Here is a 14,352-nt window from a genome sequence, read left to right on the forward strand (position 1 = left end):
TAAATCAAACAGAAGTGATAGAAACCGTGAAAGACAGTTGATAGTTTCTATGGGTAGTGTACGAGGTCCATCTCGGGATACTGAGATTCGGAATTGTGAATATTATGGGAAAAAACATTGAGGTGAATGTTGGAGATTAACTCGGGGTTGTTTTCGTTGTAGATCTACAGAGCATTTTGTTAGAGATTTTCCAAAGAATAAGAATGTTACATCTGTTACTTCTCAGAGATCTGCGCCTGTTTCTAGAGGTCGTGGATCAGGTCAAAGTGGTTCGGTTTCAAGGGTGGTGCTAGAAAAGGAAATGGTGTTGCTACTCAACAATCAGAAGCCAGAGTACCAGCTCGAGCATATGTTGTATGGACCTGTGAAGAGGGTGATGCAAATATTATGGTGATAGGTATATTTTTATTGCATTTAAAACCTATTATATGCTTTAATAGATCCAGAATATTCACATTCATATGTTAATACTAAATTGGTTGAGTCGGGAAGTTTGAAGTCTGATATGTCTAGAGTATCAATAGTGGTGTCCAGTTTATTAGGGCAATCTGTGTTAGTGGATCAAGTGTGTAGGAGATGTTCATTAATGATACAAAACATAATCTTCCATGTTGATTTGTTAATAATGCCATTTGGCAATTTTGATATAATTTTGGGAATGGATTTGCTTTCAGAGCACGGGGTGATTTTAGATTGTTGTAAAAAGAAGTTTATTGTTCAAAGTGAAAATGGGTATAAGATTGAGGTGAATGGCATTCGAACCAGTGGATTAACCTCTATTATTTCAGCGATCTAGGTTAATAAACTTCTTCATCAGGGTTGTGTAGCTTTTCTAGCTTATGTTATTAATTCAGATTCTGTTGAAAGTCAATGCAGTAAAATTCAAACTGTTTGTGAATTTCCTGATGTATTTCCTGAAGAATTACCGTGATTACCACTAGATCGGGAGGTTGAATTTGCAATTGAAGTATATCCTGGTACAGTTCCAGTGTCAATACCCCCATATCGTATGTCACCTACAGAGTTGAAAGAATTAAAGGTACAACTGTAAGATTTATTGGACTGTGGATTTATACGTCCTAGTACTTCACCTTGGGGAGCTCCATTATTTTTTGTTAAAAAGAAAGATAGTTCAAGGCGACTCTGTATTGATTATTGGCAATTGAATAAGATGAAGATTAAGAGTCGGTATTTGTTACCCCGTATTGATGATTTATTTGACCAACTAAAAGGAGCTTTTATCTTTTCAAAGATTGATTTAAGATCGGGTTATTATCAATTGAAGGTGAAAGAAAATGATGTATTGAAGACGATATTCCGAACACGGTATGGACATTATGAATTTTAGTGATGCCTTTTGGATTGACTAATGCTCTAGCAGCGTTAATGGATCTCATGAATCGTATTTTTCAACCGTACCTGAATCAGTTTGTGGTAGTTTTCATTGATGATATTTTGGTCTATTCGAATTTTGAATCTGAACATAAGAAACATCTCATAATTGTTTTGCAAATATTACAGGAGAAATGGCTATATGGGAAGCTTAGTGATTTAATTGAGTTGTTTTATTTGATGTAAAATTAAATTAGGTGATCGTAAGAATTTTTCAACTAGAGAATTTGATTAAAGGATCTTGAAAAATTAATTTAGAAAATCTAAGTGATTTTTAGGAAAATTAATTTTGATCAAATAAAATTAAAATTAAAATGATATTTTTGGAAATTAATTTTCAAGTTAGAAAATTCGTCCAATAGATAATTGAATGTGAAAATTGGACTTGAGATCGTAAATTGGGTCCGGGAGCCTAAAATCGAGACTAAAACCCAAAAACTAGTTGAACCGAACCCAGTATGTGAAACCGGGATGACAATCCCAAACCGAACAAACAGTAACTGAATCAGCTCGGGGTGTAGTAAAGGTGTCCCACTTGCATCACCGGACATGGCAGTGTTGGCGACTGCGACGACAGCGTTTCGGTGCCCGGCGGTGGTTGGTTTTCGATGGTTAAGCAGTGGAAGAGTTATACTCATACTGGGACTCTACCAAAGAATTTGATTTTAGATTAACTATTCCGAAAAATATTATTTTAATAGTTTAATATTAAATTAAATTTAATACTTATCTTAATAGTATTTTATTAATTTAATATTAAAGTGATTATTTTAATGTTAAATTTAATTTAATGTTTATCTTTTAGATAAATATTCTATTATTTTAATAAGTTTTAATATTAAATTTAATCATAGTTGAACTCTCTAAACTTTCTCTATATAAATAGAGCCTTGGGTTATTATTTTACACACACTTGAATTCAAGAGAAAATTGTAGAGAGAAAATTCTCTAAAGAGATTATTTCAGAAAATTTTTAGAGATATTTTTCTAATTTACAGCTTAAGCACAAAATTTAGAGAAATTGCAAAATTACCCCACTGGTAATTTTTGTGAAAGATTTTCTGATTGAAAGCGAGCCCTCACTCGACAAACGTGAGCCTAAGGATAGCGGAGAATACTACTTAGTCGAAGCGCTCATCTTATACGAATCAAAAATGTACAATTTTGATTAAGTGTTTATTACTTTAGATATCACAACCAAAATCTTGTTTTGAAATTTTTTTAAAACTCTAGTTTTTTCTGCTACGTTTTCCAAACCCGTTTTTTCCAACATATAGACATAATAAGTATAAATGAAACTGAACTATACTTCTAATGAATATTAAATTCATAAAATAAATCAAACTTATCTTTGTCTTGATGGATATCTATTTAATAATAAAATATTCATAATACTCCCCCTTAGATATCCATTGATAGATAATTTGCCTCGTTAAAACTTTATTAAGATAAAAATCCTGTGGGAAAACAATTCTTAGCAAAAGAAAAATAGTACACTTATCTATAATACGCATAATATGCTACCTCATTAAAAACTTTACTAGGAAAATCCAATAGGACAAAACCTCAATTAAGGGAAAAAGAGTACAACACGTATTTACTCCCCTCATGACAACATCATATAACATCTCATATTCTACATATTCTAATCTTGAATAGTAACTTTTTAAATGGTCACTTGAGCAAATTTGATAAATGTTTATATTATTATTCTTCTTAAAGTCATGAGTGAGGATATTTTTTGGAGAAATATATTTTAATCTCTTTAAGTGTTTCAACAATAATCATAAGAAACTTTGATCATGATCCTTCTATACATGGCATGCTAGATCATTTTATAATCTTCCTTTAGCTATTATTCACCAAGTTGAATTTACCACATATGTTCAAATTAATTTAATTCATATAAATATTTACTCTAATGTATTGAATAATTTCTCGAGAATTTCTATATGTTTCTAACATTTTAAATCCTTCAAGGATTTTAATATAAACTTTTTATATAATGATTCATATAAAAATCTATAACAACAATGATTAAGCACATGTCAAATTTTTCGACAATTGTCAGACTAATAATATATTTAAAGGTTAGCATCCACCAAAAAAGAATATTATACCTTTCATAATCAATGTCAGGACTTAGCGAAAAAAAAACTTTATATTTCTTATTTTGTTTTCACAAAACTACTAATTTGTACTCTATTAACTTTATATATTTAGATGTTCTGTAACACCCCAAACTCGGCCCAGACGTTACGACCGAATCCGACGTGTCACATTGCAGCGTTACTAGAAAAGTCATGTTTTATCTAAAGTCTTTCTTAGTGTTTAAAGAATATCTTCGTTAAAGATTAAAGTGAATGAAAGCTGTGCACCAGGTAGGATGCCAGAAAAGAGGAGGTGAGTCAATTAGACTGCTTAAGTACCCAGCTCTTCACGGATCCAATCCTAGACATGCACACAACCATTGCCACACTTTAACTGAGTGATTGTTCAAGGAAAACCAATTCGTTTAAAACCATTTGAAAAGGTTATTAATTTTGAAAACATTTTCGTTGCGGAAGCTTCGCCTTGTTATCGCGAAATTTTGAAATCAAGTAACCTTTTTAAAACGCGCCCTAGAGCTATTCAATTTCAAACCATTAAAACAATATCATATCTAAGCTAACAAAACATACTAAAAACAATTAAAAATAATTAAAGCGGCCTTATTACAAATTAAAAACCCGAAAACATAACGAAAATAATCTAAAATAAAAGTGAAGGTATAAACACTTATTTTAAACAGTCCACATGGCCACTCTGAATCCCTCCAGCTCCAAGTCCATCGATCTAAGGCTCACCTGCAAAGATGGGAAAAAGGGGGGTGAGTTTGGAAAACTCAGTGTGTAAAGTAAACCCAATTAGAGCCTAAATCAGTTCAAGCTCTACTGGGCCTAAGCCCTATTCAGAAATCAGAGTTAATTGGGCTTTATCCCATATCAATATTAATCTAGGCCATAGCCCCTTACAGTATCAGAGTATACTGGGCCTAGCCCATATCAGTATCAATCTAGGTCGTAGCCCTATTACAAGTCGAGATATATTGGGTCTTGCCCATATTAACACAGTTGGGCCCATTTCAATACAGTTGGCCCATAACAAAACAGTCTCATATGATTAATGCATGATAACCCCATCCAACCCTGCACTTGCCTCCGTCCATCCCTACACTTCCTGTGGGGAATAAATTACCCACGCCATCCCTACACTTACAGTGTTAGCACCGGTTGCGGCACTAACTATAATCTGCAGCAAAGCTGCTTGTATTAGAATATGTGGCACAGCCACCAGAACGGTTCTTCCTCCATAACAAAACCCAACCCCATGCAGTATGACATGTATGCAGAATATATATAATTAACAAGACATGCTTCGGAAAGACAGTCAGATTATAGTGTAAGAACAGTTATTTACCCTCGAGGGGCGTAATCGTAAACTTACCCCTTTAAGGGTATTACGGTAATTCTACCTTACAGAGGTATTTCAGTAATTTTATCAGTTTTTTTAGGGTTTCATGCTCATTACAGTTATTAACGTATTAACAGAAACACTTATCGAGCATTTTTACCGAATTAGGCCCGTTGACCCATTAACCCGATTTCGGCCCATTAAGCCCAAATATACCGAAGTGCACGAAATTGCGCACTCTGCAATATTACCATTGAAGTTACCAAAATTATCAATACAAACAATCCCACGAGCGTTCGCACACTCGCAAGTTCTCAAAATGCCAGCTTTTCGGCATTTCGGCTTTTGTCGATCTAGTCTACTAGTGCGTGTCATTTACACACCTGATTTACAACAACTGCTACCGAAATCTCCCGCAATATCCTACAATCGTCACTAGACATATTAGATCCAAAATACAATGGCAACCATCATAAACTTACTTACCATAATCGGCCATCCATACCTATGGCCCTTGAGATCCTACCTTTGCCAAAACTAGAGACTAGATCTAGATCTAGTTGTTCCACTTGTCCAAGCCTTCAATCAGCAGCCTCTGGATCATACTAACACCAAAACAAATCAATTGTTACAACCCTTAGAGCCTTAAGCTCAAATCGACAGCCTCCCTATGCCTTTAGGGATTTTGGCTTTTCTAAAACCCGAAATAAAAAATAGATTTGAGTACCTACCTCAGGTTCTTTCAACCAAAACGATTCCATTTCAGTTTCTACTCAGTTCTGATGTATATCCGGCCGTTAAACACGAGCAGAAATCGAATCTTAGAGATCTAAAGATTCGGCTATACATCCCTAAAAACTATGGTATTTTCAGCTTTTGGAACTGTGAAGAGGAAGATGATTTGGTATGGTGGTTTTTGCAGTGGTACTGCCGACATGGATTGAGGTTTAGAGGATGTGAAAATTGACCAAAAGAGATGAAGAAAATAGGAGGATTTTGGCTAGAAGAAATCAACGCAAGAAACAACTTTTGGGATTTCGACTTTTATGGCAATCGGCTATAGAGGTTTAGAAAAGAATAGGAATGAAAGAGGAGATGAGTAGAATGATAGGAATGTTTCGACTAGAGAAGAAAAGAATGAGAAAAATAAAATAGAAGAAGAGAGGAGAAGAGAAGGAAGAATTCGGCACTCAGGAGATCTAACTTTGCGTTTTGCGGCTTTTTGAGATACTGAGAAGAGAATAGAATGAAAGGGAAGGCTCTAGGTGGCTAACCCTAATTCGACAAAACAAAAAGAAAATAAAGCTTGCCCTAATGGCCATTCAGACCCACGACCCAACCTTTCTAAAGCCCTAACCGAATTTCCACTTAAGCTCTATCACATGCCTGGCACATGCACATACACAAAAATAAAAGTAATAATACACTTACCTTGTAACTTGAACTCTGGCTCCCCCTAAAAATCCACACGTCACTCCCCAAACACCTAGGTGGTGCCACATGCCACTTTACCACAGATCTTTTTGTGTCATATTTTACCACCTCAACTTTAAAAGCCCATATCGCCAGAACCCTCTCTCCCAAAATTAAAATTCAGGAATTGCCTCGAATTAAATTTACTCTTGGGCCTTTTTTCCCACACCATAAACCCTTTGTAATTTATTTAATTACTAAATAAACATACGAAATAATAATAACAACATCCAAATTATTCGGGCCGTTTTCCACCCGGACCCAGACTCAAGGCCCAATACTTTCAGGTCCAAAAATCGGGGCGTTACATGTTCAGACTGAGGATCCAAAAACATCATGAATTTACTTATATTAGAATTACGTCTTTCGATTTTGGTCAAGCTTTTTCATGTCTATATTTCTCAATAAATTTATTAAACATCCTCATTTTCTATCATTATCTCAATAAATTTATACAAATGATGCAATGCAATGCAATGCAAAAGTCATATACCCAACGTACCATCTTTTGCTTATTTGGTTATTTTAACATGGGCTTTTAATACATAAAACTATATGAGTCATGCACTCATAGTCAATCACTTACTCAATATTGAGGTAAGTCACACTATGAATGTCATTCGTGAACTAATCCATAAACGAGTCTAGGATTAATTCAGCTTGTGTCCTATTCGATATATTGTCAATCCAAACAATCACATCTATATCATTATCTTCTGAGTAATTCACTTCAATACCTAAGACAATGTATCTCCATATTTGGACTTGATAAACTCCATAACAATCTTTTAACTAATTTGCCCAATTTCGATTCATCAGACTACAAGCTTTCTTTTCACATTGTGATTCATCCACATAATGCAACTTAATATTAGTTAAGCATTAGGTAATCAATGAGCTAATATTTGCTTACATTTTTTTTGCGTGCAAAAATTGTTGAGAAAAAAATACAAATGATATTAATGTGAACAGTGAAATTTTATTTAATCTAATCTATTCAAAAGAATTATAATTACAAATGATGAATAAACTAAATTTAAAGGCACTAAATGTAACAATCGTAACCCCTCTCCATCATCAAATTAGGGTCACAAGCATTACTAACACGTCATACAATTAATTAGTCATAATTACACATATATATACTAACCATTAACAATATAATAATAGAGGCATGTCACAAACAATTAGATCATATCATACTAGAATATTATACAATTTAATAATGATTCATACTTTGCAATGCTAAATTTGATCTTTCACTGTCTACACTCTTATCACTATTTATACATTAGTAAAACTTAGTCTTCCACTGTCTACGCTCTTATCAATATTTATCCCTTCTTGAATGTTAGAATTCAGATACATACAAGAATATTCCAATTATTAGCATCAGAGTATTAGTCCATACTCCTACTACAATTATCTTTTTATTTTATCTTCGATAATATTAGTAGAATGCACTTAATTTAGGTTTGCTAATCTACCCAATTCAGAGTAAAAGTTACTCTTACAACCCCTATTTCGAGTCTACGGGATTCTAGAAATAGTTTACAAGCAATGACTAATTTGAAATAATTCTGGAAGTTTAGGAAATAATTACAAAAATTTTGATTTCAGAGGCCACACGCCTGTGTGGCCAAGCTGTGTAACTCTCTGACTTGGATCACATGCCCATGTGTGACACACACCTGTGTGTTCAGGCCATGTGCCCCTAAAAGTACCTTAATACTCAAGTTTACGAATTTCTACTTACTTGGGCATTAAGCAACTCAATTAAAAATCAATTACCCTACTCAAAACACGATTAAATATGCTCAAAATACACCAAATTCATCACCTAATATGCCTAACCAATGTACCCTTATTGGTACCACATTTTATATGTTCAAATTCATCAACAACACACCAAACATTCAAGACTTTCATTCATATCACATTTACCATATTTGAACTAACTTTCAACTTCTAAAGTTACCAAATTTGAAGCTAAGCACATACCAAGCATTACGCTAAGCTATCAAACTTTAAACTATCACATACCAAAATATGAACTAGGCTAGCGTATCAACATATTCTCAACCACAACCATATACATATTTAACCATCGTTTCACTAGCAACCAAGATAACAACACCTTATAAACAATATCAACAAAAGACTCCCTAGGTACATGCCATTACAAATTAAGATATCACCACACTTGAGCTCAGGATTTGTGATTTGATGCTGAGTTGACGATAAATCGAACAGTACCTAACTTGTGCACGGAAAACAAAACCGCACGCTAAGTAAAACTTGGTGGTATTTCTATAATCCGAATATTATAAACTTGATATAAGTATTTAAAATGCAAAATGCAACAAGTAAGCTATGTTCATGTGTTTCAATTCAATAGTATAATTCTTGCTCATTCCTTATTCACATCTACTAAGATTTCACGTATTCAATTATATATATACATATTAATGACATTTTATATAACATTTGAATACATCAACTCATGTAATGACATGATTCATATCTTTGATCAATACTTGAATTCATTCAAGTTTCACATCTCAATTCATCAATTCATATTTCATTTCTCATTTCATAATCATTGCTCATCTTTGCCATTTCCACATTTTCTCATTTCATATTCATTTATCATCTTTGTCATTTCAATATTAATCATATAAAATTATTATTTTACTTTCCCTTATCAACACGACTCGGACTTTGAACAGATACATGGATCCAACCAACACACCAGTTTGACACCCAGTGCCTCATCGGATAAATCCGAAGTAATAACTGTGTCCAACGCTATATAAATTGACACCTATTATCTTGTCGGTTAAACCGAAGCAAATTGGCACCTAGTGCATCATCGAGTCGAGGTTGAAGTAATGCTTGGACTCTTCCTATCCTATGGCATACCATCTGTAACATCTCGAAATAGGGCCTAAATAGAATAGTGGTTGCGAAACCACAAATCTGAGATAGAAAAGTTTATTTCGATTAATTTTTATGATTTTCTTAGTGATTAGATGCATGTGTTAGAGTATTGATAAGAAACTTTATAGATTGCATGTTTAATTTGCCTATTAGGGCTTATTTGCAAAAGTTGCTGTAACAGCCCGATTTAGGGCCTAAACGGAACGATGGTTTTGGAAGCACGAATTCAAAGTCGAAAAATTTATTCTGATTAAGTTTTAAGGTTTATTTATTGATTAAAATATTGTGTAAAAATATCGTTAAGTAATTTTACCGATAAAGTGCTTAATTGGACTTTTAGGACTAAATTGCAAAAGTTGCAAAATATGTGTTCTAATTCATAAGTAATTGATTGAAATGGGGGTTTAAAGAGGATGTCCTTAAATGGTAATTAGACCATTATATTTTGTTTGGACAAAAATGGGCATGGATAGGACAAAATTTTAAAGAAAGGCCTTAAGGGCATTTTAGTCATTTGGTAATTAAAAGAAATAAAAAGGAAAAATAAAGCCAAAATTGACTCATCTTTTTCATGGAGGCCGAAATTAGCATGGGGGAAGCCATGGCTAGGGTTTTCAAGCTTTCCAAGCTCAATAGTAAGTCCGTTCTAGCCCCGTTTTTCAAGTTCTTTACGATTTTGGAATCTTGGTAACTTGATTAAGCTTATTCTAGCAATAATTTAAGTTAGGGTTCATATTTGGAAAAATACCCATAGGTGAAATGTGTTTATTTTGATTTTTTATGGTAGAATATGAAGGATGAAATTATGTTAAACAACTTTTGCTAAGCGGTTTTAAGCAAAAATGAGTAAAACAGCTTAATCGGTAGAAGTTGTTATTGTTCATAACTATGTGTTAGAGTGAGAATTTTATGTTGTCATAGAAGGGAAAAATGATCAGCATGTCATAAAACATAAGAATAAGGGATGAAGTTTAATTCTCGAGCCTAGGGGCAAAAGTGTAAATATGCAAAAGTTTAGGGACAAAATTGTAATTTTTCCAAAGTTTGAGTTAAGGACTGTTTTGAATAGTACATTAATTAAATAAGTAAAATATGATGTTTTCGATCCCAAAAAACGAGATTTGAATCTAGAATGGGAGAAAAATCGAAAATCGGGAAAGTTGGTAAAATGGCTGTTTTAGTATCGAGGTAAGTTCATATGTATAATAAGCATTAATTTATGCATGTTTCAATGTAAAATTGATATATTTACTATGATTGCCGAGGTGTTGAAGTAAGTATAATTATGATGATTTAAATGTTCAATATTAATTCGACATGGAAATGAGAAAGTATGTAAGTTTGTATGTAAATAATACATTATCTTTATTATGTTTTTGTATTTCAGCATATTTTATGTATTGTAGCTGATTTTTGAATCATAATTGACTATTGGAAGTATGGAATCAAGTATTAGAAAAAGAGAGAAATCCCGGTTGAACCTTCGGAAAGATTGGATGATATAGATGGTATGTAGCTAAGTCACATGTATGGTGCTGAGTGCACATCATGTGTACAAGAGAGCTACGAGACATTATGATGTAGCTAGGTCGCATGGGTGATACTATGTGTACACCATGTAGACAAGAGAGCTATGGGATATATGTAGCTACGTCGCATGTGTTGTTCTAGGTGAAGGACACCATGTAGACAAGAGAGCTACGAGATAAACTGGCTAGGTCACATGAGTGGTACTAAGTGTTCACCATGTGTACAAGAGAGCCAAAATTATGTGTACAATTGAGCTAGGTCACATGAGTGGTGCTAAGTGAAGGCCACTATGTGTACAAGAGAGCTTCGATTTTAAAGGTGGGTTGTGTGCGATACCATCGCGTATCTGTTATTATTCCGAAGCGTTCAACAGGGAAATTGATTAAATGAAATTGTGTATGACTTTGTGATGATAAGTGTAAGTATATAGGTGTGTAAATTATGAGCAATATGCTCGATATGTGATTGGAAATTGGAAAGATTGTTATGGGAAAGTGATGAATACAATTGAAGTGTGAAAGATCAAAATTGACAATAAAACTGTTTTGGATAGTTGTAGTGACGTGAATCTAAAAATTTACCAAAAATAGTAGAAATTGAATCAGAGACTGAATGAGATATAAAATTAGAGCTTAATGAGTCTATTTTCATATAAAAAAAACAGAGCAAGCAAAAGAATTCTATATTATGAGATATTTAAGTTTTTGAGAGACTGGTTTAGAACGACTACGTGATCCCCTGTTCTGACTTGGAAAAATCATTAAAAATTGTAAAAAAATAATTATGGGATATAATTTATATGCTTGAAATCCTTAATGAGTATATTTTTAAATGAATAAATGAGAACATCCTTTGAATTCTGTACGAGGAGAAAATTGATTCGTAGTGAAGAGTGGTTAGAACAGTTGACCAGTGAAACAGGGGTAAATTTAATGAATAAACTGTACTAATTGGCTTGACCAAAAATTCTGAAAATTTTATGGTAAGAATATATGTGAATCTAGTTTCAAGGAAAATTAACAGTTTGTAATTTGGAGTTCTGTAGCTCTAGAAATAAATAATTTAGTTGCTGGTACTCTACTAGACAGCTTATTTTAAACCTGTTTATGATTGTAATAGTGAAAGTATGTTTGTTTGTGATGGTAATGTTCCGGGAACATAGTGTGACTTTGTTTAAAGTATGATAATGTATTGTTTAATAATATTTACATACTTACGTACTAAGCTATAATGCTTACTCCCTTCCTTTCCTTTTTCTTATAGTGTCGAAGATGTTAGCTCGAATTGGAGGTTAAATCACACTATCAAACTATTAATCGATATATAAAGGTTTTAAAGTATTTTAAGTCTTTGCCATGTATGGAGACTAGTTTAATTGTTATTAAGTTGCTAGGAATTGGCTTAAAATACTGACCTATGTTATTTGAAGGTCTCTATTGTATAAAGTCATTTAATGTAGATAGTCTTGATTATGTTATTAATTAAATGATTCAATTTATGAATATGCATGCTTGCCTATGTGTGTGGTTGAATTAAAGCATGATATGGGCCTTATAAGCTCTTTTCAAGGGACAGCTTGAATGTGTTTGAAAAAGTTTTAAATTAGAGTGAAATTATGAATAGGTTTTTATACGATGATTAGTGATTAAGTCTGGTAATGCCTCGTACCCTATTCCGGCGTCGAACACGGGTAAGGGGTGTTACACCATCTATATTCGACTTAGCTCGATACAGTTAATAGGGATTCATTTTACTTTTCAATACATCCAATGTCTCAATTTCATGAATATATATCATCACATATAAGCATATATTCAATTTGATAATAATCACATTTTTCTCAATACACATATATTCATAATCAATATATTTCATAATATACAAAATCAATCCATTTAATTTTAGTATGAATTTAATTCAATCCCAAAGTACTAAAGTATTCACCTGAAATGCTTTCCATATGCAAACAATTATATATGCAATAATCTACTATTTAATTCGGATTATAGAAATACAAACCGTGATTTCTGAGCTATTCAACATCAATTTTATCCTTCCCCTTTTTACTCGAAGATTTCGGTACGACGTTAGCTACAGAATAAAACAAGCAAATCACATTAATATTACACATTTCAACTTCACATTAAATTTCAATTTTCACACTATGTTTTGCTTATTCTTCAATTTAGTCCCTAAACCGAGACTAATTTTAACCTTTACAATTAACTTCATATTTTTATACTAATTTAACTTTGGACCACATTTAGCTTCCTCTTTTCCAATTCGACCCCATAATTTTGAATTTTTCATAATTTAGCCCATATTGCTCAAAACCAATAATTTATTTCACAATTTAGTCCTTTTCCATTTCTAACTTAAGAATCCATCTATTTAATCCCTAATATTTAAACTATTCAACAATATCAACATCTAAAATCTTGAACAATACTAAAAATTACAACATGGGTCGAGTAGCCCTGAATACTGAGATTCTAAAAATATAAAAATTACAAAAAAATAGAAACTAAATTAACTAACCAATTGAGTGCGGCGGGCCACTTTGTTCTTTCTTTCTTTTCCTTTCTTTAATTTGCATGCAATTGTTTCATCTTTCCTTCCACTTTTTTGCTATTTCTTTATTATGTTTTCATTTTATTTTCTTTATTATTATTATCATTATTATTAATGTTACTTTAATATATAAAACATATACACTTGCAAATTCATCAAACCATAACCCGCCACCTTCCACCATTTTAATAAAGAGTAAATTTGCTACTTTAGTCCCTTCTATTTCTTTCAATCTATAATTTAACTTTTAACCCTTACACGATTTAGTCCCTATACCTTAATAACTTCTAATTTCACGAAATTGCCTAATCAAAAAAATTAATTGGCTACTAAGTTAGCCTCGTAAATATTTAATAAAAATATTTACAGGTCCAATTTACAAAAAGAAGTCTTGAAAATACACTTTTTAATACCCTTAACTATCGATTAGTTACACTAAATCTTAACCATAAGGTTTTATTAGTAAACAATATTACATGGACAAATCAGAAAGCATATTTGATTGGCATATCATATTTTTACTATTAACAAAATGTGTGATCCCAATTATTAAAAATATTTTTATTTAAAAATATTTTTAAAAATATTATATTCATTTTATTTAAAAATACATTTAAATAAAACGTTTGAAAAATGTTTGAGAAATAAGTCTTTTTTAATTCATAATTAACTTAAATTTTTTTTAAAGACTTAATAAATACACATTTTTCTAAAACTTGTGTAAAAAATAGTTGTAAAATTGTCTTAAAATATCAAATTTTCAATCGAAATTGTTAAAAATTTAAAATTTTATAAAAACATATTTAATAGAATTAAAAAAATAATTACAATAACATTAAAACTATTTAAAACTATTGATAAATATTTTTAATAATAATAACAAAAAAAATGTTTCGATAATAATAAAAAAGTTATTAGTTTCAAATAATAATAATAATAAATAATTTTAATAAGTTTGTTAAATAATAAATCATCTATAAAAAGGATTTTAGA

This window comes from Gossypium hirsutum, chromosome A09 (genome assembly GCF_007990345.1).
Source record: "Gossypium hirsutum isolate 1008001.06 chromosome A09, Gossypium_hirsutum_v2.1, whole genome shotgun sequence".
Taxonomy (NCBI): Eukaryota; Viridiplantae; Streptophyta; class Magnoliopsida; order Malvales; family Malvaceae; genus Gossypium; species Gossypium hirsutum.